General features: G+C 38.1%; 1 protein-coding gene across 1 annotated transcript in view; it reads left to right on the top strand.

The window, feature by feature from the left end:
• The window catches only part of LOC306767919 (netrin receptor UNC5D-like), a gene marked incomplete at both ends in the record, with an annotated part of 211,736 nt that overhangs the window by 15,737 nt on the left and 169,271 nt on the right, over nt 1-26,728 (top strand). The gene's annotated exons all lie outside the window — the stretch shown is intronic.

The raw sequence follows: 26,728 nt of genomic DNA, 5'->3' as shown, positions 1-26,728 counted from the left end.
TTTATGGGCTTTAGTTTGTAGAGTATAGAGAAGTGTCCACATTGGGTAAATCTCTTCTGAAGCTTTGTTGTCTTTAAACCCCATCACCAGGCAGACTATGGCTTTTTGATGAGTTTAGGTAAACTTTACTTCCTTTTTCTGCATGGTTTTCCATATCAGTGGGGATTTTTCCGCCATAGTACATAAGGTTTTATTTGGTTGTGTGTGGCATTTGTCACCACACCTGCATCTCTGATGTTCTTTGGTTTGTGTTTGTTTTGGTCGATTTGATTATAGAGGCTAACTAAATAATATGATAAAAAAAACAAGCCTCAGTAAGCTTCAGTTTCATGTTTTAATATATCCAAGGTACATTTTGTAAGCCCTGCCTGGTGCTCTACATAGATCAGAGTTATTTTTATGCATTTTCCTTGAACCTTTTTAAAATGGTGAAAGAATCTTTGCTTAGATTAACCCAAACATTCCAGCTCTCCAGCCGAGGTTGACTTTATATTGGCTTGACATCAGTATGATTTATATGATCTCTGATGTGTGCGGAGTCAAGTTTGAGGCTTTGCATTGTGATGAATGACTGCTGAGGAATATTTGCTGTTCCTCCTTCTCTCTTTGAACATTTCTGCAGCAGTTTTCTTTCCCCGTCCTCAAGTGATTCATGATTTTCTTTTTCTATGACTCAGAAGAAGAGCTGACACATGAGAAGGGTTTATGGCACCCTTTCCTTTTTACCGTTGCCTCATGACTTTGTTACACAGACAAGGATGCTAAATAAATAGTTTGTTAAAAGATTTAACATCTTCACTCTTCTCTCCTGGCAGTGGAGTCTCTGGATATTGATGTCAGTGTTTATCAAACCCTTTTGTTCAGTGTATGTTGTCCTTGTACTCTTGTTTTAATTTCTTTCTGAAAGTTATTTTGTTTTTGAAGCTGTTGCTTTTTAATGTTTTTTTTTTTTTTACTTTCCTTTAGTTGAGTTAAAATAAATTTTTTATAAATGTTGCTCAAAATCTTGTAAATGTGAACTTGCACGTGTCAGAAGTTGCCCCTTTCAATGACTTCTATCTTAATAATTGGAAAAAAAACCCATCATAGCTCAAAGCTTAGCATGCAATTCAAATGATTTAGCACATTTAATCATTTCTTGAGCTTTGATATAACCAAAACCGGGAAGTTCATCATGCTTTACTTTTTTCCACCAGGCCCTTTTCACTGTGACAAATTTAGGCGCGTTTCTGCATGGCCATTGTTCCCCTCTATTGTGTCATTTCATTACAGCGGCCCATTATCTTCCTTTGGGAAATATTGTGCGGTTTGATAACTGGAATATGTCCCCAGTACTCTTGCCCACAGAAATAATGACAACCATCTCCTCTTGAGATGCACCCCAATCATAAAGAGGAAGTGACATGTATTCATATTTAAATAGACTGTGAATATATATTTAGTTTTTATTTTTGCTGGTGTTGAAGCAGAGCAGTACTATATGTTTTTAATGCTTGATATCAATTATAATAAATTATATAGGAAGGTTAAATTGCTAAATATTGTTGACTAATTTTCTTTTGAAAATGTATTTATTGTTTATTTGTATTAATCTGTTTGTCTGCATGAGGATTACCACAGTATGAATTAGATTTTTTTTAGCTATTTGCAATGTCTTTGTGTGAATAAATATTGATTTGATGATTCTTTCTTCTGAACACAAGGGAGTCAAGTGAGCATCTTTTGTGGTCTAATTGTGGTTGTAGAGGCCATTGATTTGTCAGCGACTGCATCTCCTGCCACACAATCCTCTTTGTTAATGCCTCTTACCTGCATTCATCTCTGTAATTCTTTTATCTGCTGTGAAAACTGTTTGCATCCCTGCTCACCGCATGTTTAGTATCTTCTACAGAGCAAGTTGCAGCGAGCACATCAGTGCACCTGTGCAGCTTTCTAAGCCAGCAGTTCTCAGTGTTTTTGCAGGAATGCATGCACGCAGTAGCACTGTAAAGAGTACCTTCGAAAAGTTACGTAACTATGGTTCTGCATATCCTCTGACTCATCATCCCTTTGTTCTCCCCGTTGTCTTTTCATGTCTTTTATGTAAGTCAGGTCTTTTTCTTTCCCATCACCTGTACACAGCTGAAGCTACTGTACTGCTTACTTGTTTTGCAGTGGAGTTGGAGCTCTCTTTTTCTGGTTATGTCATCGAACAAGTGTCTTTCTGTCATTATAGGCCTGATATTTGGGTGCTCAGTGACTAAGTTCACATTTTACAGAGTTTAATATAACAGCTTTAAGTATAGAACATTAAAACTGAGAGCAAACCTTTATAGTAATTTAAAATCTAATGTAATTTGTACTGCAATCTATTTCCTTTTAGTTCTTACTTTAGTCAATGTCATTTGCAGCTGACATTCATAAATGACTTCATCTTCTGAATATGTAATTCATTCTAAATTACCTTTATGACTGATCCATAAAGGCAAATTTAAAGAAAATGAACATGGCGTTAAATCTGCTTTCCAGTCTGCAGAGGAACGACATTATTTTTACAAAAAAGGTCACCTGTCAGGAGGAGGTAGTTTTTTCTTTAGGCGTTTTAACCGTAATGACCAGTGTTGACATTTTAACAGCGACGCCTCTCGTCTTAGATTATTTATTGTAAAAACACACAAGACTGCCACCAAAGACTGCTTTGACCTACAGCACAGCCTTGGGTTGTGTCCAGTATCCGAAATTAAATCCTTCACTGGCCTGCCGAGGGAAACTGGCAGATGAGAAAATCCATTGACCGAGCATTATTTTTTTCATGGATCATAGTAATGACTTGTGTTGTTTTGTTTTGGGTTCTTTTTTTTTTTTTTTGTTCATGTACACACAGATGGACGACACGTGAAAAGAAGAAGCACATGATGTGTTTTTAGTGTCTCTTAACAACTGCTTTGTATTAATTTGGGACACTTTCCAAAGATTTCGCTCAATATTTTCATTCTTATAAGCATTGTTATGAGGGGGGTTGTCACAATCTCTGACCCACACTAAGAACATGTACACAAATGAACTGTTGGACAAGGAGTGGCCGAGGCATGGCGCCATGAAAATAATAACCTGGCATCTGCCAAGGTAGTGTGGGGGTAGGCTTCCAGATGATTCCTAGGACAACACGTTTTAGGCTCCCCTTCCCAGTGTACCTCCCCAATTTCAGGCTTGAGCCATCTGATTTGGTTTCCAGTTGTATGGCAAACCCCCATGGTGTCAGACTGTTGCAGCTCTGTGAACTTGCCAGTTCAATTCACTGATCACTGAAGACAGATGACTACATGACAGCGGTTAAAGTGTTATGAAAGGGAGGCGTTAACACGCCTAGACTTCTGCCAGTCACTTGTCTTTACGTCATGAGTTAAAAATTGTTAACTTGAGTGTTACTGAGTGTGTTGAATCTCAAAAAACTGGAATATTTGAGGTTATAGAATTTAAATTAACTTTATAAATCTTAGTTTACTGTACATATGAGTTCACCTGACTTAAAGTTTAGCTTTAAGTCATTGATTAACTCTAAATTGTGTTGCTTTGCGGCAAGAACATGGTGTGAGCAGTTTTTTTTTTTTTTTCCTTAAAATAATGTCCGCTCACAGACATCCCAGTTCAGCAGTGTAGCTGACAGGCATGCCCGGTAACTTAAGAAGAGTCACAAGACACTTCCAATATTATTTAAATATCGTTCATTTTCATTATTAATCGTCTTTCCAACAGATAAACTGTCTTTTATGTTGATAACATGTTGTCACGTTGCTAATATGCTGTCAATATGGTGACCTTAAAATGTTTTAATGTTTGTTTTACTAAAACTTGTTTCCTCTCACAAGGAGCTGAGAAGGTGGAAATCATCAAGGGCAGAAAGAGATGGATGTTTTATTTTTATACGTTTTAGTATTCCTGAGTAACTCATCATCCTTCATCCCAAGAATGAGAAACAAGACAAACAACAAATTTCTGGCATTTAGTTTTTCTGAACAGAAAATGGACTTGACATTTTAGGTTATTTTTAACCTACTTGTGAAACTGTTCATTTTATTTGAGGTATTAATCAACCAGATAAGATCTTAACAAAGTACTTTAAAAAAAAGTACTGGGCAGTTTTTATTCTTACTAAGCTCTCAAATAAAAGTAAAGCTTAAAAAGCATGAACTAATCCAACTCCTTACAGCATGGAAGGCAGAGTTATGGCGCAAGTAGACCTGGTAGATAGAAAATACTAAATAGATGGATCAACAATATTGCTAATGCATAGGTTTTGCATTATGCATGCAATGATAGATGCAGTAAACAATTACTAATAATTAAGTATCTAAGTATCTGCAGAGTAACTAAGTTGCATGGTGATACACTAACCTCAGCTGCCATAAGAAGACATAGCGATGTTACGCAACAGTTTTTTTTTCTTGTATGTACTGTTAAGTTTATGTTACGGTGCTGTTTGGGCAGCATTGTGGAGAAAGACGCATTGAGATCGGCAGCGTGTGATTTACACTTTTTAACACCGTAGAAAGCACCAATTAAATTAGACATTAAGGGTGCAAAGAATCTGTTTTATAGAAGTGTAACACTTTCAAAATCCAACTAATTTGTGAAACCACATCAGTCGATTCAACTCGACATCTGCAGGCTAAAGATAGAGAGCCAGCTTCACTCATAAGCCAAGAGTGAAGCTGGTGATGCCAACTTTGCTGTCCCACTCAGTGAGTGTACAACACTAATACTGGTGCTGAAAATATGCAGGTTCATACTAAAGCAGGGGTGCCCAAAGTTGGTCCTTGTGGGCTGCAGTCCTGCAGGGTTTTGATGTGCCCCTGCTCCAACACACCTGGCTTTCATTAAATAGATCCAACAGCCAATGAAGTTCTGTACTTTGAGTGCCTGAGTAAGGTGTGTTGGAACAGGGATACATAGAAAACCTGCAGGATTGTGGCCCTCGAGGACCAGAGCTGGGCGTTTCTGTAATAAAAACATAAAAAGAGTGTATGGAAGAAAAAGTTTGCATTTAAATTGATATGTACAATACAATGACATTAATCTGAGTAAGATGTGATGAAAAGTACTTTATTCATTCCAAAAGAGCAAATATCATATGTTCTAGATGCAGTTATATCTTGAAACCTGAACAGTTTAATTAGTGAATTAAGTGTGAAGTTCATGTTCACTTATTTTATGCTTTTCACTGAATAAGGAACCTGGAATCAAATTAATGAGATACTGTTTGTTAAATCAGTGTAATACCTAAGCTATGCACATCAAAGTGAGATATTAAAATGATGTGTAATGCAGAATTTTTAACCTCAAGGCAGATCAGCATTGGAAGAAAAATAACCATGTACGATGCAACGGATCATCAGTTTATATGCTGTACAAAAGGCACAATCTGACATTCTGCTCTAAAATGTTACTGATAAAACACATTGTTAAGACATAATACAAAGCAAACCAACAAAACTGGATTTGCTTGTCATTTTAGTTGACTTATCTTTGGATGGGTCATGATGTCTTGCTTCTATTCTGAGTTTGATTATTTGTGCTTTGATAATTGGAGGCAGACAAAAGTGTTAAAGAAGAGCCAATCAGACTGAGCAATGACGGGGCAACATGCATGTAAAATACACAATCACCATAACATTTTAATTAGTGTAATCTTCTGGCTCCGTGCAGCAGCCTTCCCAGTTTCCCCTTCAAATGTAAAATCTACCTGCATTTGGGACTTGGTGGCTGTTAATTTTGGGCCTTGACTTGGTGTTTTAGCTTTTATTGAAGGTTTTCTTCCTTTTTTTGTAAGTTGTGAAACATGGACTACCATCAGAAGGGGTTTTCTTCAAAGACAGACGTCCCAGGGAGAATGACCATGCTGGGCTAATGTATTTTCAGCACCACTCTGCAACTCTATCACTGTGAATACTGTCAGTCACCTAAAAGCTTCAGCTCCAAGAAAACAAAACAAGCCCTCTCTACTCTACCATACTCTTTCCTAAAACACTATGATAAGGATATATGATAATTATATCGAATCATCCAGGAAATCTTTATGTATGGAGACCGAAGGAGGACTAAATTTAACGGAAAGGGTGGAAAAGTCATGTCAAGGTAAAAGATGTTTTTGGAAGCACGCACAGGAGCAATAATTCGGCTGCTTTTCCAGTCTGACGATTAAAGGAAGGAATAAATATCCTCTCATGCCAGGAGCTCATAAAAATCATCTGAACTGATGTTGGCATATCTCAAGAGTACAAATCTTGTTCATACAAGTGCAAAACTCTGTGAAGGTCTTATTGGAGAAGAAACGCTTGAAAGAGCCTGGAGAGACAACAAGGGTTTGGCCAAAAAGATACTTTTACTTGGGAAGCTTCTGAAATGATCGCTGGAACTATCTGAATGCACCAGTTTACCTAAATGCCAAAGAGATGAACTGCAGTACTTCCTTTAGCATCTTCTGGTTGTAGAAAGCAGGATTCAAAGACAGAATGGTGTGTGTCTGGCTTTTCCTCGTAAAACAACATATAATAAAATATATTTTCATTTTTCTTTGTTTTGATAGCGTTAAACCGCAACAGCTATAGGTCTTCTCGGACAGCTGTCCTAATTGCCTGCATGACACATGTAGAAAACCCACAAGGTGTTATGAAGTGGTTTTTGGAGCACATCGCTTTAATTCTGGTAAATGTATCCATTTAAATGATCTTGCAGAGATGTTCCTGACCTGTGAGTCACATGTCCACAACGTTCACTCTGGACTTGCTGAGATTTCCCAGCAGGGCCTGCGGTGAAAACTCCAGTCGATCAGCAGAGGAGACAGTGCATGAATGTCTCAGAAAGAGTCTTGAACTATTACTGCTTTTAGACATGAGAGTGTTTGTGTGAGACTGCTTGTGAGAGTTTGTGTTGTTTGCTGCTTTCTCTCCATTTGTGCTGCTGAATATACAGGATACATGAAATACTCCTATTTACAAAGCTTCCTCTGTTATTCTCAGTGTGTTCGAAAGAAGACGCAGCATAGACAGCCGGCCCTCTGCACCTCCTCCTTTGCATTCTGAGACACATTTCCAAACCTCCCCAGCAGTGATGCACTTGTTTTAACAGCAGATGCTGAAAAGGACTTGAATCTGATTTGTGTTTATCTTTTTAAAAATTATTTTTATATTGTTTTATATTGTGCTTGTGCTTGACCTATCCACACATCCACCTACCCAATGACAGACATACTTCAGCTTAGTTAGATGTCAGTAATGTGGTCCTGCTTGACTTTCGGTTAGGTGAGAATTAATAAGGACTTTATGCAAGATGCTGGAGTTGTAAAATAATTTGAGTCATGCCAAAAAGGGGAGCTATTTTGCCAAAACTTTCATGTCAACTTTCATAATTTCTTCACTGTCATTATTTACTTGCTGTAATTCTTACAGAAACACTTCAAACGTTTATATCTAGTATTCTGCCTAAAATGACTTGAGCTGGCTGAAAGACCTTCACTTAGCAGGATGATGTATGTGCAGTGTTGGACGCAGAAATGGTGGCTTTAACATTCACCTGTTAAAAGAGGAAATTTCCCTTTAACTTAGAGCTTAGGGTCTTTGCATGCATAATCTCCTTATCATATCTAGTTTGAAAGGCAAATGTGATTTAATATGCAATTTAAGTTTAGTGTGCAGACCTAAACCTTCAGTGCTCTAAGTTACACTCTGAATAGACTACATGATACTGTCTAATATTAAAACCTGAGATAGACACAACCTGTGTGAAACATCCCTGTTCTCTCCACATCTGTCTTAATGCAACTTATATAGATGGTGATAGGGACATGTGACAGAAATGGATGTTAAAGTACAAATCTGTCATCCCTCAAACAAGACTAAAGTTAGAACTGCTGGCAAATCAAACAGCAGCGCTCATTTCGCAGTCACACTCGAGCTTTGAACGGCGGTGTAGCATGTGATAATCAGCTGAGATGGCAAATCAATCTCTATCTGAACCAACTGGATTTCTCCTCATTTCACCCCCTCCAAAGAGTTCAGGCTTTACTTTTGCATGAAAGGGCGGACAGTGATCACAAGCAACACAGAGCAGAGGGAAGGCAGTCATTAGGAATTCTGTTTCATCACTGGCCACACACGCCATTGTTTGTGTGTCCACAGTTTTTTGCAGAAAAAAAATTGATTTAGCCTCGACAGAAAAGATGGACAGCCTGCACTGGGTTTGTGGATCAAATAACACAAGTTCCCACAAACTGTTAAAGAATATTTTTGGAAAGCATTTGGCGTTGATTCAAGCTGGTAACGGTGTGACTAATGCATGCACATGCATATTCACGTCGCCGCCATGTATGATATGAATACGTGTACACAGTTTATGCATGGCTTGCAGCCCAGTCATGAGTGAAGGTTAAGGTACAGTGTTCATCATAACCGTAGGATATGGAAGTTTTGTAATTGGTGCTTTAAGATTGACGGCTATTAACGCTGCACAAAAGAGCATAAACACAGACTGACACGGCAACGAGGACATGTGCAGCCGTCACATTGTCAGCTGGAGCTAAGGCACACGGATTTATATTGAAATAAATGGCCATAAAATATCTATCATAAAGACGTTTTAAACAACTTTCAGACATTAACATGAGGTCATTCAATGTTTTTTTCAAGAGCTCAAGCAGGTTATTCTGTGCTAATGTCTCTGCAACTGTGCATCTTATAACCGATATTTCTCAAACTCAGCAACCAGTCTCTTTTGTCATCAGTGGAAGATGACATAAGCAAAAGGAAGACGAAGCTGCCACATCAGCAGAGATGAAGAGCCTCTGTAGGAGGATAAAGACAGATTTTGGATTTAAGGTAATTTATCTTAAGGTAAAATGATGTATGAATCATTGACTAATCTGGGAGACTAGTCTGATACTTTACAATATATATTATTCTTAACTTTGCTTATGAAAAGGATTATTGCTAGCAAAATGCAGCACGTGCGCACAGTCAGCAACCAGAGGAAAGCAATGAAAGATAAGATATGTCACAGAACAAAAAGGAGGCGTGAATAGCAACCAGCTCCATAAACAAGCCAGCACATGGTTGGATCCATATCCCTCCTCTACAGTAGTCATATACTGTGTTATTCTAATAACTCACCTGACCTGCACTGAAGCACTCCCAGCACTTCCAGGAAGAGGGGCTTTGCACAGCTTATGCTCAATGTAGACACGTTTAAGTAATTAAATGGCTCGCCTATGTTTAGTCATGTAGAAAGTAACAGTAATGAAAGTTAGAGCTTCTATGTGCAAATATTTTCAGCTATGCAAATGTGTGTCATGTTAAGCCTACTGTGTCGTCAAATTAAAGATGCGCTGCTGAAAACGTTTTCAGAATCCTGCAGCCATAAATGATGTTAATACACACAGATGTCCATGTAAGATGGCTTCACTGAAGCTTGTCTTTCTCCACGTACAGCAGATTCTTGGTTTAAGCATTTTGACGCCTAATGAGGCACTAGGCAACTTGGGCAGATTTTCTCATTGACGTTCCTGCGAACGACGATCACACCGGGGTAGTCCGCTGCGATCGAAGTCTCAGTTCGGTCGGGGTTTGAAACGATCATCCAGACTTAGTTTGAATTCACTTTACTGTTATAAATTAGACCTTAAATCACGTATTTCCTTTAATAGAGGTGGCGCCACATCAAGAGCTACTGAAGAGACACAAAAAAGAACAAAACTTATTCATTTATTAGTTAAAAAAGGACAACTTCTGTTTTTTTTTTTTTTTTTTTACTACAAATCAGCAAAACAGGGAGCTGCATCAGATCCTAGATGTCTAGTCATGGTTCTGTTGGAACTGCTATCAAGTTCTTCAATGTCTGACTGAAAACCATTCCTCTGCCTATCATTCCACACACACGTATGATTTGGTTGTGTTTACCCACAATGCTGTGTCAAACCCACTTTGGTTTGTAGTCCATCCTGGATCTTATGGATCCTGAATCCTGGTCTTCAAGGACCGGTGTCCTGCAGGTATCCCCGCTGCAACACACCTGATTCAAAATAGTCTGTATTTAACAGACATGTGCAGAGCTTGTCGGAGTCTGAGTCAGGCGAGTTCCCACAGGAAGACTTGGAAAACCTGCCGGTCCTCGAGGACCAGGACTGAGGATCCCTGCTGTATCTGGTCCACTTGAAGAGGACTGATATTCATGTTGAAACAGCTTCTTTAATCTGGAATAAACTTTGTTTGCGAATCTACAATTCTCCACACAAAGCAGAGGTTTTAACCAAACAAAGATTTTAATCAGAAGGACTGATGGGAATTAACCCGAGAAGTCAGTCTGATGGTGACTCATCTAATCTTTTGCTTTGTCACTTCTTCCGCTGTTCTTCTGATAATGTTCTCCCGTGTTTCATTACTAAATCAGCCACTAAATGCTTCCTGTGTTCACATGCTTACTAGTGAGCGATGCGGTGCATAAAGTGAAACTCAGCTGCGATGTCATGCGATGTCCCGGGAGCATGGGTTGGGAAGTTTCTCAGCCTCAGGACACTCCTGGGCGGTGACGGCTCCGGGAGTGTACATAAATGTAGCGGTGCCATTAAACAAGTCAGGAATGCAGAGTTTTAAAGATTCACTGCAGGTGTTTTGAAATTTCTCATTGTGTGGACGGCTAATTCAGCATCTGTTTTGCATCCAGGAAGAAATGCAACTCAGGGATGCAGAGTTTTAGGTTTGATAAGTTATATCGTGTGGCTTTAAGGTGCTAGATAAATGAATGGCTGAGAAAGGAGAGAAAAATCCACTGACTGTCACGTCCTGGGTGGTCTCTCTGCTGATTGTCGGGTGATCAGATCTGTTTTTGTACAGTCATACAGCTCAATTCGTTGACACTGAAATCCATTGTTGGGGTGTTCTTACCAGAGTAGCCATGTCTGGTGCAAGTGTAGAAACCATGACAGAGCCCCAGTTAAGCCACACTCGACCCCTGAATAAAACAGTGGATACATTATTGGCCTTTGCATGTCCTCTTGCAAAACTGCACTTCTGCTTGAAGAGTCTGCTTTCACCACTTGTGCAAGTTTAACAACAAAAATAGAAAGTATCCAGTTACACAGGTGAACACTGAGTATCTTACCTTTTCTTTTTTGTAGTTTCCAGTTTGGAATTTTGTAGATGAGCATCCTGGAAGTGGTCCATCTGGGACAATGTGGTATGCTCGGCTCCTGTTGCTTCTGCTGACACCATCGGACTGTCCTTCATGGTTGGTGGATAAATTCTGCCAAATACGTTTATTAAATATAATGATGTACACTCTCAAAAGTGGACATTGTGCTGGTCCTTATTTTAGCAATTACTCTGTTCCTTTTTGACAAGTAGTTACAGAGAAAAGCACTCCTGCAGAAATGGGGTGATTCTGGAGGCAATTTATAAGGAAATGACAACACAGGACTGACCTACAGTCAATCCAGCAGGCAGGCAGCATCAGGAAGCTAATAGGCTCCTATGAGGAGGAACAGGTGTAAAAAGCTGAGTTTGCTAGTCTGGGAAAAGTTATTAAAACCACCACGAAGCAGGAAGTAAAGAATGGTTTGAATGCGTCTCACACATGTGCGCAGCTTTTTTCAGGGGAATAATTACCCTTCATTTAAAAGAACCTTTTAAAGAATGAAGGGACGTTAATTAACTAACCAAACTTCACCTTTGTGTATTTCCAGCTGTATTTTAAATTTTCTAAACTGAATATTGCCTCAAATTCACCTTATAACTAACATTTAGATAATTACATATTACTTTCACAACCTAAGCAGCACACTAGAGTATTAATGACCTTAAACCAATACTTTAATTATAAAAAACAGATGCCCAAATTGCTCTGCCGGTCCCTCAGTACACCTGTATCCCTGAGCTACAAACTTGATAAATGGACTGTAATTAAATGTTTTACTTAAATGAACTCTATATGACAATAGCAGATATACTGGGAACTAAACCTAATTTACCGTGTATAAACAGAGAAAGTGAGTCTTTGTTTGCTTGTGCTGCTGCTTCTTTCAGATCAGGTCTTGGTTTTCTTAGTAAAACTGAATTTTGTGAGTGCACACCTAAAATCTTTGATTCCCCCCGCTTTATTTTCTCCTTCCTCATTCTCCTCTGCAGGTAGCAGAGCATTAACCTTTAGCCAGTGCTTCTAAAATGAGAGCTGGGGCGGTGGGAGTCGGATGCTGTTACAGTACATCCCCAATTTTGAACGTTTCTGCATTTTACTCTCCTGAGCTTTCCTCAGTCATGCAAAACCAAGAAGTCAGGAAAGGTGGCTGGCTTTGATCAGTGCAGCTGATCTTAAACTTTCAGGACACACTAAAGAAAGAACATGAATGCTGCATTTAAGAGCTGTGATCATGGATTTCAGATGACGGCCTTTTGGGATCTAAAGTTTTGCAAGCGCAGAAGTTTCCTGGGTAATCCCTCATTAAATTTGTGACATGCTTTGGAAAACAAATGTCTAAACTGGTGAAAGTGCTGACTAGGGCTGTGACGATATGCTTTTGTCCCGATTTGATTCGATTTCTATTTTTTTGGGTGCCGATTCGATTTAAATTGCGATTCTCAAAATTCTTCAATATTGATAATTTTTGTAGATTAAAAACAAAAATTATTTTATAAAACTTCTTTTTTGCTCGTAATGTTTCTTGATTTCAGTTAGGGAAAAACAACACAGTAGCCAGATCATCATTCTGCTGCTATAATGCCCAAGAAGACAAGTAAAAAGATCAATAAAAACAATGAAAATGACAAAAAAAATTTATAGTGGATTATTTTATTTATTTAAAAAAAAAAATCGATTTTAAAATTGTGAAGAAAGAAATCCCGATTTCTGATTTTTCGATTCGATATTCCCACCCGTATTGCTGTCTATTAGATGGTTTCATTCATTTTTACTGGCTTTAAGCTATAGTCTTCTACTGTCGTTGCATGTGACTTATGGTTTCATGTCTTGATGATTCAGGCCTCAGAGACCCCAACTAAATGACCTAAACTTGGTTAAAACTCTCAAGGCTGTAAGTTTACCATGCAGAGACAGAGGACCGGAACTTCAGTCTGACTTTTTGTTTGGGGCACACCTCATCTTTTGATAAATATTGCTGAAAATAGGATGTTTGTGATTGGCTGATTATTTTTCCTCTTTTATAATACCATTTGGTGTTGTATAATGCATGGTTGAAAGCCTGATAAATCACAACTTGTGTGAAATGAGCAACGCAGCTAAACATGGGGTTTGTTGAAGGGCAGCCAGCATGACGGTGTTGCTCACTAGTTTTACAGCATCCTCAGGCTGATCCACAAGTGTCCAGAGGGAATTTTGAACTCAGGTTTGGTCTTTCCTTCATCTCTGCTCCCAAATTCTGGAGGTACACTTTGGTGGTCCTGGTTCTGTGAGGAAGAGCATTGTGAACATGGAGGATGGAGTCATGTCCCAGATTCTGGAGAATCTCAATATTTTAAGTCTATCTATGAATGAGGTGCTAATGCCATGTATCTGTGACTGACACATGCTCTACCTGGCAGTACTTCTCTCAAAATGAGAGCAAATAGAATTTTTCTTGGGATTTTGATATGTTTTCATGGGAACGAGTTACATATTTATTGCTCATTGCAAGTTATTTCCACAAGTTATGCTTCACTGTAAATGTGACTAATCAGGCTTTCCAACGTCATATAATTCAACACAAATTACTTTTGTTAAAGGGCCGAAATATTTAATTAAACATAATTTTGAAAACTTTTTCTGCCAAGTTTAGATCCAGATCTTCTGAGGGAGCCTTAATCTGCATCTTTCTCCTCCTGTAAAGCAGAATAAAAAATCTCCCAGCTGATGGAAGAGCTGTTTCCATTCAGCTCGGTTTAACAGATATCATTTGTTCGGGTAATGCTGGACAAGTACAACTTCCACAAAAAGGAGAAGACGTCTGCACATATGTACATTACACCTTGTAAACACGTTGAAGCTTAGAGCTTTAAAGTTTCAGACAGCAGTGTGTGTTTTCAGGAAAGTTCCAGACAGAAATGAGTTAATGTGGAAACAAAGTTTGACATGAGGCCGACACTGAATCTTGATAACTAAATGTGTTTTTTGTACCCTGAGTTTTTCCAGCTACTACATTTTGATATTCTGTAGATGTTTGATGCTATGTAGGCGATTCATCTGTGAATCTTGTAACGTTCTATGATATAGGTGCAAAAATATGGCCCCTACTTGCTTAGGATTCTGTTGAAAGAGCCATATTGGACCAAAAAAACAAATATGTCTGGAGCCGCAAAAAATTAAAAGCCTAATATAAGCCTCCTCATGAAGGCAACACATGCTTTATGTATCTATATTAGCTATATTAGCCTACTATCAAAATGACTAAGTTGGCTACAAATACATAATGAGCCTTAATGATAAAATGTTTATTTTCCCTGCAGCGCATCCTGTAGAAAATGACGCACCTCGTGACTACCCTGTTGTACGATGCCGTCTCATGTTTAACTTCATTACTGTATTGATGAGTTATGTTTCGTTGCTTTGATGAAATTAAAAAAATGCAATATAGAAATCCGATTTTTTTATGTCATTTTTATTTGAGGATTCGAAAAAAAAAAAACCAACAAAATGGAATGTGCATAACGCGCCCCTTATCTGGGCAACAAACAGAGCGCAATAAAACTCAGCCTGCATTTATAAAAAATAAACCAATAAATCAAATTAATACAGTTTGATTACTGTGCAAATGCCAAGCAAGTCAGTGCAAGGATAAAACGCAGCAGCATCGTATTCTCTTTAGACACGCAACCAACGCAGCTATCCTCCGACCTGAGCACCATTACCAAGTGTCATTCCAAATATATACTGACAAAAATCAGAAATCATTTTATAAAAACATCCACTTTGTTACTCAGTCTGTGCCTATGAAGGATTATGTTCTTCCCCGTTTAATGTGACTTCTGTTTTCGGACATCACTGGTCAGCTTCTCAACATATAAGATGTAACTTGTGATGAATTAATGTCCTTGATTTGCTGATCAGTGATGTTGCCGTCATTTTAATGGTCCTTTCCTTCACTGTCTTAGCGGAGAGGGGCATGTCTGATTTTCTGTATGATCTCGGTTTTGTTTTTGAAGTTAGCAAATACGTGTCCTGATATGCTGATGACTGACTCCTTCATGTAGTCACCATCTGTGAACGGTTTTCTACGCTTTATTATCTCCCGGGTTGCAACAAAACTTGCAGCAGTAGTGGAGTTTGGAGATGCAATCCACTTAAATCTATTTTTGCGCTTCTCTAATTTCTCCAGAAGTAATGCAATCACACTTTTTGTGTCACTCCCAACTGGGTACTGGCTGCAAATGTAGCATGCTTTCCCTGGAAATGTCTTTCCACATGACTCTTTTTGTTATTTGACAACTTCTCGCTACAGAGCAAACATTCAGGCAATCCTGTCATGTTTGTCCTCCTACAGAACCAGATCAAAACAAAAATTTATATCTTTTTCCATATTTTAAAAAAAAAAAAAAATTTTTGAAAAAGCTCCAGGGAACCACTAGGGCAGCGCTAAAGAGCCGCGGGTTGCCGACCCCTGCTCTAGATAATTCATAGAAGAGCATTTTTATTATGCATTAAACATTAAAGTTTCATACTTTTACCTTCAAAAAGACACAAAAACTTTGTGATATTGGCTTTTGTTTGGCCTTGGTTTATTGCTTTGTTATATAGATTATTTTGGCATTTCACAACTTGGAATATAGATAGAAATGAAACTGATAGTAAAATCAAAGCAGTAGCTTATCTTTTTATTTATTTATATATTCGATACCGTCAAACAGCTGCATCTGGCGGACTTCTTTGATTCTATATAGATTTGACTCGCAATTTCATCTGAAATGTTTAACACTGTGCAAAGACTGACTATTACATCATTGCAGTGAGACAGTCTCAGTAGTTTTGTATAATCACTTTTTTACTGGTCACAGGAGGCCAAATGCAATTTAAAAAAGTTGCATGGTTCAGATTTAGGATGAATGTCCCATCGCTGGGTAATTGCCTCTGAAACCCTGATGAACCGCAGTAGAATTAAAGGCTGCTGTAAAGTCTCATTTGGAAGAGAACTGGAAAAGAAAGTGGGATCATAACTATGTCACGGTTGAACGACAACCAGTATTTTCTCTAAGAAAACGAGAAAGTGATGATTTTCACTCACAGGCCTTCTGGATTCTCTTATTTCATCGTGGCCTATTTGTGAACATGTAATAGAAAGCGGATAGGCAGTGATCGTGAATGCTCAGTCTAACCTTTTGGGAAAGGCTAATAATAAACACTTCAATAAACCATTTTTGATGGCTGGTAACTGTTGCTGCTTGGACATTCAGGAAGTGCACTGATGTGAAAAGGTCACTTGTCACAAACATATGGGTAATTGGGCCTAAAATACCACCTTGCATGTTTTCTTCCCATGAGGTGTACAGGATTCTGTCAACCTTTGCAGACATCCTATTATGCCTTGTAGTCTTTGGAAAGAAAATAATGTTCTGTCAATCCATATGCAGCGTCGATAATTCAATTTGGGTCCTTTTTTTTTTTTAGTTCAGTAGATATTTTTTCTGTTGGGAAAACTTGCACAAAGTTTCATTTAAAAGCTTGTATTTCTGTGGGCTTCAATTAATTTTCTGTACTTAAAATTCAGGGAAGATTAAGTTGTCTAAGCAGTTTGGTACAGTGAAAAATATATACTCACACAAGCACAATAAGATTAAAATAAATAAGTAGAAAAAATTAAATAGATACACTTAAAGGCACTTGAAGGTAATGATAAAATGAGAGTGCAATAATAACAGTATGTGATTGTAGCAGCAACGTATTTGCTCATAATAACCTTAATAATAGTAACATAATAGCAAGAGTAATGACAATAATATTATAAGCAGTGATAATTATAATAACAATAATAATAATTCAATTATTATTATAACAAAACATATAAACACATATACATTTTTCCTAAATGAACATATATAAGAAGTGTCCTATAACAGCATGTCTTATTCAAATTGCTTTCCAAATATCAGGCTTTCAACATTATGAAATGTTCAAGGGTGCTTAAATTTAATAGACATGCATTCATAGCAGAAGACACAAAAACCCCAGAATGAATGTCACCATGCTCGGGGCTCGTTTCATGATCGAGTGCCTCTGATAGATGGCATTGTGCTCTGTGTTTGTCATCACACTGATTGTGGTCAATTCTCAGAAAACTTTCTATTGATTTCAGCACTTTTATCTCAATGTCAGGACATAAGTGGGGGGTTCTCATGTTTACAGAATGAATGATTTCCTTTTTCAGAAGAGAAGGACATCAATATTTGAATCATAGAGGTTTAATAGGAACAGATGTGGCCTGGTAAGCACAGATGGGGAAGAAGCATATTCTCTTGTATATTTCCTGAACAAAACAACTGAACACAGATGACCACGGACTAAGCAGTGTTTCAGGCTACCTTGTAGTTTGCTCCAAAACACATCTGGAGACCCTAACTCAACACTTTTTGACTCTGGTTTTTGTCCTGTTAAAGCCATTTAAGCTTTTTTTTGCCTCAGTGTCAGACAATAAATACTGCTAATTCATTTTCTGTCCATTTCAGGCCATTATAGTGGAGAGGTATGAGCATCTTTTTCCACCACCTACCAGTCTGTCAGCTGGATTTATCCAAGTTTCTAGGCTTAACCTTTCCATTGAGCTTAAAACCAAAATCTGCTCATAATGCCGTGGTGGTTTGGCTTTTCAGCTAAATTTAAGCCCAACAGATGCTTATCAAACTGTGTTCAGCAGAATATTGGCACCTAAGAACCTTGAGATAAACAGTTTTTGTGATTAAGAAACTGCAAAAGACGAGGGTGTGATTGTTGGAACGCGGTGTGGAAATGGGAGAAAATTCTGTTCGGTTCATTCATGTTTTTATTAGAAAGACAAGCGGAAACATTTAAATACTGAAAAAGCTAATGGTTGGCTGAAATAATTGCTATCAGGCAGGAACTTAATAATGGTGAACTGAAATGACTCACCATCAGTGAGATTGTTTTTATTGTTTAAATCCTGTTCAGTCCTATTGCTTCACACATCCAGTTCAACCTGCTTGGATGTAAACTGAACAATAGACATAAGCAAAGAAAACTGCATGACAGCGTGATCTTATTTTTTCTTTTGCCTTTTTCATTTCATTTCTTTAATCTCTTTGTGTGTCACCAGCTGAATTCCCCACACAGCAGTGAGACTTTGTTACTTTTGGTTTAATCATTGTCTCCAGATTCTCATTTACAACAAAGCTTTTGTGCTCCATCACTTTTGATGTTATTCACTTGTGCGTAGGTGGGAAATTGCTGTTCACTCAGAAATGCCAACACCGAGGGGAGTTGTCAAGCTCTGATCTGCGTTAAGGGCATACATCGATCTGACCTGTGCTTGATAGTCCCTGTGGACCAACCACATACAACCCTGCTTCTCACTGCTAGCTGATGGGTGTGGGAGACCACAAGGTGCCCTGTTTAGCTCGTCTTTCCATTCCAACTCTTGTACTTTTTTTGTGTTACAGTTTGAAGGCTGAGCAAGGGCTGTGTCCTGGAGGCATTTCACTTCTCACCCTCCGCTCCTCTCAGCTTGTTCTCGCTGCATGCTTCTGAGGAGCTGCGCTTTTTTTAAAACAACACAAAAAAAAAAAAAAAAAAAACCTCAAGTGGCAAAGTTCTCAGCTCACCTTTCTTGTCATGTTGTCTTAATTTGTGCCGTGCTGTTTTCATCCTGCCATTTCAAAAAGTGAGATTGTTTTCATTCATTTTAGTATTAAATGTGCATTATAGGGGTGTTTTTAGAGTGCTAAGAGTGTTAAATAAATAGTGTAAGAGATTAAACACTTAAAAACAAATTCAGTACAATGCATGAAATACAAGTAAATTTGCAGTTTTTGGTTTGGTTGCAACACCAGGTTGGTTTCTGATGGAGATGATGTTAGAGTTGATAACGATGCCTTGTTGCGCTCACTTCAGCAGTCACCGTGATACACATACAATGTATTGTTTCTGTTCTCATGGATGAGCTGAGCATGTAGGGTCACACCAGTCTGGTAATGACTGGCTGGTCAGTATGGCACAGCTAGCCAAAAACTTTAAACTAAAACAAAAGACAGTGCTGCTGTCAGCTTCAGAAGTTGGGTTCAGCTATCCCGCTGTGCACTTCTGACCCTAAAAACTGCAGGGCTGCACTGAAACTAGAAATGTGACATGCTCTTCTATCTCCCTTTGTGACATGCAACAACTGTTTAGTGTTACATCATCGTCATCATTAATATTGATAAACAGGAGGTGGAATCTCTCACACTTAGTCATCACGCACAGTCAGTGCAGGGCCTGATAGTAACAATCAATCACCTGATCCGACGCAGGCGATTTGATTGGCTTATGCCTTTGATGCCATTTTTCACTGCAAGCTGCGCTAGCAAAGCAAAGTAATGGACCTGGAATGTGATTAGGCCAGACATCATGTCAGCCAAAGTGAATGAGAGCCAAGGTTGCTGACACCTGCAACGTATACTTGTGAATCTGGCTCTTGTTTTAGGAGTTTTTTTAAAAATGTTTTTATTAGCATTAACGTAAACTGAAAAATGTTCAGTGTTATGTTTAAAATTTAGATCCTTGTATAAAAAAAAGAAACAATCTTAGTTATACATGTCACATATTTTTTTCTGTACATGCCTTCTGTGTTGCACACAGCAGAGTTCTGCCCCAATCCACACACACACACACAGATGCTTGTGTGCACATGTAGGTGTGCACACTCCAACCAGGAGTGAATGCAGGCTGGAAAATATGTGGCTTCAGGCTGATTTCACCTGAAATCAGGCAAAAATATTATTCATTTTAACAAATTTTAATACAGGTTTTCCATGTATCCCTGCTCCAACACAGCTGAGTCAAATTACTGAGTCTTTTTGCAGAACCTGATAGGTTGTTAGATCCATTTAATTTGATTCAGGTGTGTTGAAGCAGGAATACATGGAAAGCCTGCTGGATTGTAGCCTTCATAGGACCAAATTGAATACCCCTGTTCGAGTTTCGATCCACATTTCCATTGAAACAACAAGGGATGCAAATCAAGTTTAGAAAAATACTTTGTTTCAAATTCATATTCAAAATGGAATATATACGTTGTAAAGGAGACAAGCAGCTAAAATCTGGAATAAAATAATTAAAATTAATGTTAAAATAATTAATGTAATACAGTACAATAATGTAATAATAATTTAAAAAGAAACTACATTTTGTTTGTTTTGAAACATATAAAATCAGTGCACAATAGTAGTCATGGTAATTAATATAATTAAAACATGTAATATGACTTTGACGATTAAAAATGCTGAATGGACCCAGGAGAGCAGATTCCATGTACTTCCCAGTGGGAATGCCCACAGATGTCCGATTAGTTATGCTAGATGAATTATAATATACTGTAATGACAGCTTATGATAAAATGGAAAATGCAAAGTCTTAAAATTGGATGAAAATTCACCAACACAATTGTTTTTCATTTGTTCTGCTTCAAAAATTATCTAAGAGTTCATTTAAGTGATTAATTGCAACAACAAAAGGTTCAGCCTTGAAAAACACGAGCTTGCAGTAATTATTTCATACTCATTCAACAAAAACTCAGCCATTCAGAAACTCATTTAGTCAAATCAGATGGTTTCTTTTCACAAGTTATATAGCTGATAAACTAAAGTCTCTTCTGTTGAAGAATCTTAGTCAGCCTTTGCAGAATAACATGTTTTAATAGCGATGAAATGCTAATTAAAGCAGATGCACATGCAGCTTTTATTTTATATTTCAGTCATTTTGTTAGCATGTGTCCTGGATGGTCCCAGTAAAACTTAGACTATGGTCTGTGCTAATTTCTATGAAAAACTGTACAAAATGTTACAGCAGGAATCACTAACTCTGGACCTCAAAAGTCAGTCTTCTGCAAGTTTTCAGTGTTTCTTTGCCACACCACACTTCAAATTAAATGTTTATCAACAGCTTCTTGTTTTGCACAAGTCTCATAATGACTCATTATTTGAGGTGTTGCAGCAGGGAAACATTGAAAACCTGCAGGACTCAAGAGGTTGAGAGTCTCTGATCCCTGTGCTAGAGCATCCCAACCCGTTGCATTTTGTTTCTCAGTAACACGTCTGTTTTCTCTCACCCAGTGATTGCTAGAATAGGCTCCAGCATCCCTCAACCCTTAACTGAATGAATGCATGTGAGTTTTCTTTTCTTCAGGTTTGCTGTCAAAACTTTTTTTTGTTATTGGTTTGTTTTGTCAATTACTTTTGGATTCATATACATCTGTCATGTTGTTGTGCATATTGAGACATTCAGTCCACAATGTTTACTGTCAGGCATATCACAAAGCTAACGAACCAAATATTTAGTTTTTTATTGTAAAAGTGCTACAGTACAAGTGTTCAAATTAGACAGGAAATCTTGTTGGCTCTTTAGCCACATCTTAAATGTCAAAGCAATTATCCTGCTTTGTAGTCTATCACCACATTAACCCTCTTTGTCCTCAACATAATTGTTCAGGCAATTCTCTAACAAAAAGAAAAAAAAAAAAAAACCAAACAAGACGTCAGGAACTTCATGAAGATGTGTTTTGGCATTGCGTGCAGACATCCTGTTCTAATGGTCTCTTGTTATCCTGATGCCTGTGGGAGTGTTATGGCCTTTCATTATCATGACCACCCACTCATCCATCTACCAGTCTGACTTTGATATCTATCAACATGAAAGCTATTTTTAACTCCAGTCAGTTGCCCACAGTGGTCATATCTCTGAACCACTGCAACATGATCCTCACACCAATGATGCCTTTCGCTTTTTCAATGAATCTATCAGTTCAATACATTATGGTGTGTAGATGATAGTCTGCGTTGCTAAGCAGTGATAACTTCATTAGCTCACAGTAGCATTAGGACCAGCAAGCTGATGTTACACAGCACTGCGTGTGCTGTTCATCATAAATATCTTTATGATCATATCTTCTCAACTTGTGAAATGTAAAACAACTTATCAGGAGGTACAATTCCTCTCTCTCCTAAACTTTACCTTGTGGGCATTACTAATGAAGTGTAATTAGGCCCCAGCTCTCACCTTGTCGCTACACTCTGCATGCTGCATCCATGTTCACTGTTAACCTGCACTGATCTTACTTCTCTGTTCATGTTACAAATACGACTTTTTTAGGGAATTTGAGTTATTCCGATCTTTCATTGCTTCCTTTTATTGTGCTAAGTCTTGAGTACACATTTTTTCTACAGTGTGCGAACATGAATTGTGTTTTACCACAAAGGTATTTCCATTGCCAATAAACAAACTTGTGTCTTGAAATGGGAGAAATCATCACATTTGTTTGCCTCCTACATTGCAGAACCATTGATGGGGCTATATCCACAAGTACATTGTGATGATGACCCTCAAACGATATTGTGCAGCTTTAGCAACAGTGCATGTTCAGTTAAGAAATTTTGACCATGTCCGTGTGAAACAATTTAATTCTCGGCATGTTGAAGCCGTGGTGCAACCATTTAGGCCCACCATGGCTGAGTCATTGTAGGCGAAACACTGGTGCTACTGCTTGAGGAATAAAGAAACAAGAGAAAGAACAAGCTTATTGATGATATGAATCAATTTTGGATTCTACAACAGCTTGGAGAGAAACATTTATCTGTGTTTAAAGTTACCTGCCTTCAACAGTTCATGGAGTTAAAGAAATAAAATAGCGAAATAGCTTTTAAATCTGCATCTTCGGTGAAGCCTTGGAGACACAAAATAAAAAAGTAGAAATTTCAAGCATATTTTTGAAGTCACCTGAAGTTTCTGGGGAGTTGCTTAAAAAGAAGAGAGAGAGGATCTCTGTGTGAGAGGGATAACAGCTCAGGTGTTTGGGAAAGTTTCCTGGTAATTGGAGTGTCAGTACAGAAAGAACACACATGAAATACACATTTGAGTCTATTTCTTTCCCACCCTTCAGTTGAAAAAACAAAAGGGGTGAGATGGGGGGAGGCGAAGCTTCAGAAGGGTAATTACATTTTAGTATCAGAGCAGGAAGTTGTTAGAGCTCGAGGCCCAGAAAATACAGTCCAAGCTATTCTTCATAGTAATGCCTCTTGTTGCTTTTGTGCTTACCACGGTGTGTGTTCATGTGTTAACTGCTGGTCAGGAGACTGCTCTGTATACATTTTTTGTTTGCATATTGTTTGTTGACTTGTCTTCGACATGAGCCTTTTACGCTTCGGAGAACAAAGGCGGTGTTTCCAATTATAGTTGATTTCATTTGGTTGATGCATTGTCATGGCTGCAGACCTCGACAGGTGTTGTTAGTTATAAAATGTATGTGTTAGCTCTCACGTCTTTTTCCAACCTGAGATTGCCGTGCTGGGGAGGAGGGGAGGATGTGGGGCTTCTTTTTTCAATGGCCTGGGGGACAGCTGTAGCACTCAGTGTATTTTATTCATTACACATTAGAAAAACCATCAGTACCCTGTCCTCCGGGGAGTGTTTTGTTCAGGGCGGCTCTGGCCTTCGCTGTATGTCTGGTTTCCTGTTTGAATAGTAAAATGGTGTGAGAGTAAATAATTGTTGCCAAAGGAATTGTTGCTCTCTGATTCACAGATGTGAAGCGATGAATATCAAATGGAAATTGGCATTCAGGGCTTGAGATAATGACAACTATGATGACGATGGAAACTGACAATGATTGACAGAGGTGATAGTAGCTGAAGATGTTGATGACCCTGATACTAATGATGATGTATGTTTTAATAAGGTTGATTGTTTCGGTTGTCCGGGTCACATGGGCTCATTCAAACACAATTCCAGCCTATTTCACAGCTAAGACAAAGACTGGAAAACTAGATCATAATTGTGTCCTTCTATATTTGACCATTCATGTAAAGAGGCCCAATAACCTTCAATGGCAGGAGCGCAGTTTGAGCGGTGTCAGGGGTAATCAAGTGTTCTATTTTCCCACTCTCATCACTTACTGAAAGTGGGCCGCCATCTCCCTGACCGGACCCATCAGACGCACAGACGTACTGCAGCCTATACAATTATAAAGACATTACATTGGGTCACTCATGCTCTCTGTGCTAGTCACGATGAAAAGTAAAGTCGATGCTGATCCTTGTGGAAGAGTAATTGAGTAGAGTTCCACGATTAGCTAGAGGTTAGCATGAGTCCATTTTAACAGTCAGAAATGGAAATGTCAAAAAGGAAATACGCTAAATGTCCCCATGAAGGCAAATATAATGTTAAGAATGTTAATTTCCCCTCGGGGATGAATAAAGTATCTTTGATTTGATTTGAAGACATTTTTTCTTTCATATCTTGTGTGATACATTTATTTTGGAGTATTGGTTTTGTAACTATTTAAAAGTTTCAGCAGAGTTTTTTCATAAACTGAGAGGAGTTTTAAAGTGATGATGACTCAACTAACCCATTTTAATCTTGAGTGACACATGCATCATTTTTACCTTGTAATCCTGAAGGTTTTTAGCCTCTCAAATGATTTTCATTTTGTGTTCATAGGTTTTTTGGCAGTTGATAGTTTTTACTCAGAAATTGTCGATTTTTAGCACAAAAAGATGTTAACAATGTTATGAGAATATTGCATGTTATGTTGTTGGTGTTGTCTGATTTGTACAACCAAGTGTCACATTTGAGTTAAAATGACATGTTCCATATTTAGCAACCATCGGATCAAAGTATTTTAGATTTGTAGAAGAGTATCGAGAGGATTTAAAAGATCACTGATCAGCTGATGACTGTCGGACATGACTGGACCTGAGAAGACTCAAGACATGTCCACTGACCGTCCACTGTTTTCTCTCTTCCATCAGAATTTATTCCTTTGCCTCTGCTGATTGTCCTCAACAAAGCTTGAAGCTTCTCCACACTTTCCTGAACTTTCCTGAAAGCTGTGTGTTCCCTACTAGTGAATGGGAACATGCTCAATAATTCAATAAAAAAGAAGCTCACTTTATGTTTTATGGATAGCATACCCGTTTAATCATAGTAGAACTGCATTTCAATTCTTGCTGCTGTTAGGATGTGAGATTTATGAGGTTTATGTGAGGTTTGGCCTGAACAGCATAGGGAAAACATTTGTGATTTTTCTCATCAATTTTGCGATTTGGTTTGCAATTTCATCTTTCAATTTGTGGGTTCTATTCAGTGTTCATGTAGAAATATATATATTTTCTATGTAAGATGGAGGATTATTCCGACATCTAAATATTAGCTGCTCTAAATTCTAATCAGGATCCAAGTTGAGATTTGGATGCCTTCACTTCACAACCGCAACATATGGCAAGAACACTGAAGCCTGAAGGTTAGATTTCCTCTAGAACAGGTTTATTTTTTGTCCTTGCATTGAAAACTAAATAAACTGTATTTTATCTTATTTACACCACATCATCTCAGCCCTCTCCGCAAGATTTCTGTTCTTCGCACAACAGAGCTTCAGCCCACCCCCATGCACAGGCACATGTGTGCATGTGCAGGTGGGAGCACTCACATCAGCAGAGAATGCTTGTTGGATAGTATGAAGCTTTAAGCACCTGAAAATCAGACAGAAGTCCCGTTTTTCAACTTTCCCAAGGAGGTGAAGATGGAAAACTGTTAATCCTGAGAATTCCGGCTTCACAAGCCGACTCTGCCATCATTGTAGTAAATTTTGACTCATTTCATGGTTTAAAATGTTCTTTGTAAGCTCTTTGAATGTCAACATGTTATCCAAGATCTTTTTTTTTTTTTTTTTGTCCAGCATTTAGACAAGCAGAATGATGGTCTGGATGCTGTGTTCTGCTGAGCAAATTTTCTTTGCCAAGGGATGCTTTATAGATATAATGATCCCCTTGACTTCATGAATTTTTATTTTATTTCTATATTTATTTTGTATTATTGTTTGAATTATAGAGTTTGTACTGCTGGACACATCTATGCACACACACACACACACACACATACGTACAAACACATACGCACTCGCCAGTTTCAACACATATACATACACATACAAGCCAACTTTAGATCATAGTAACTAAACTATGAATCTAAAAAGTTAAATATAAATGAAAAACAAACAGAAATGAGATCTTATCTTTAAGAATATTGAGAGGGACTCCATTTTATTTACCATTTTTATTTACGTCATCAGGACAAGTTGGACAGTTCTGATAAAGCAGAATAAAACCCAGACTTTTTTCCCCTTTAACTCTGCTAACCTCCATCCAACACTGTGAAACATGTAAATGAATCATATTCTTCACATTTTTCTAATCAAAACAAGCTAAATTAGGACTTTGATTTTTAAACGAGTGATTGTTCAGCTGTAATAAAAGTGGCGCTCGTTATTAGATTGCATGTTTTTTTGATTCTGCAACACTTTTCCTCTTTGCCTGTCACATCCTGTGGTTTTCTGTAACTCCTGCTACTTGTCAGGCTGTTTTCAGGCTTTGTTTTGCATGTTTTGACGATCTTCTAAGCTTCCCTTTTGTTGTATACCCTGTGATATTTAGTATGTTTTCCTCTCCATCTTTTCTCTGCACCGACACACCCTTACAACATATTGAGCAAGCTGGACGTCTCTAGCAGCACATGGTCTTGGTGA

Source organism: Telmatherina bonti (assembly GCF_933228915.1).
Source record: "Telmatherina bonti genome assembly, chromosome: 17".
Classification (NCBI taxonomy): Eukaryota; Metazoa; Chordata; class Actinopteri; order Atheriniformes; family Telmatherinidae; genus Telmatherina; species Telmatherina bonti.
This window is presented reverse-complemented; position numbering and strand designations above follow the sequence as displayed.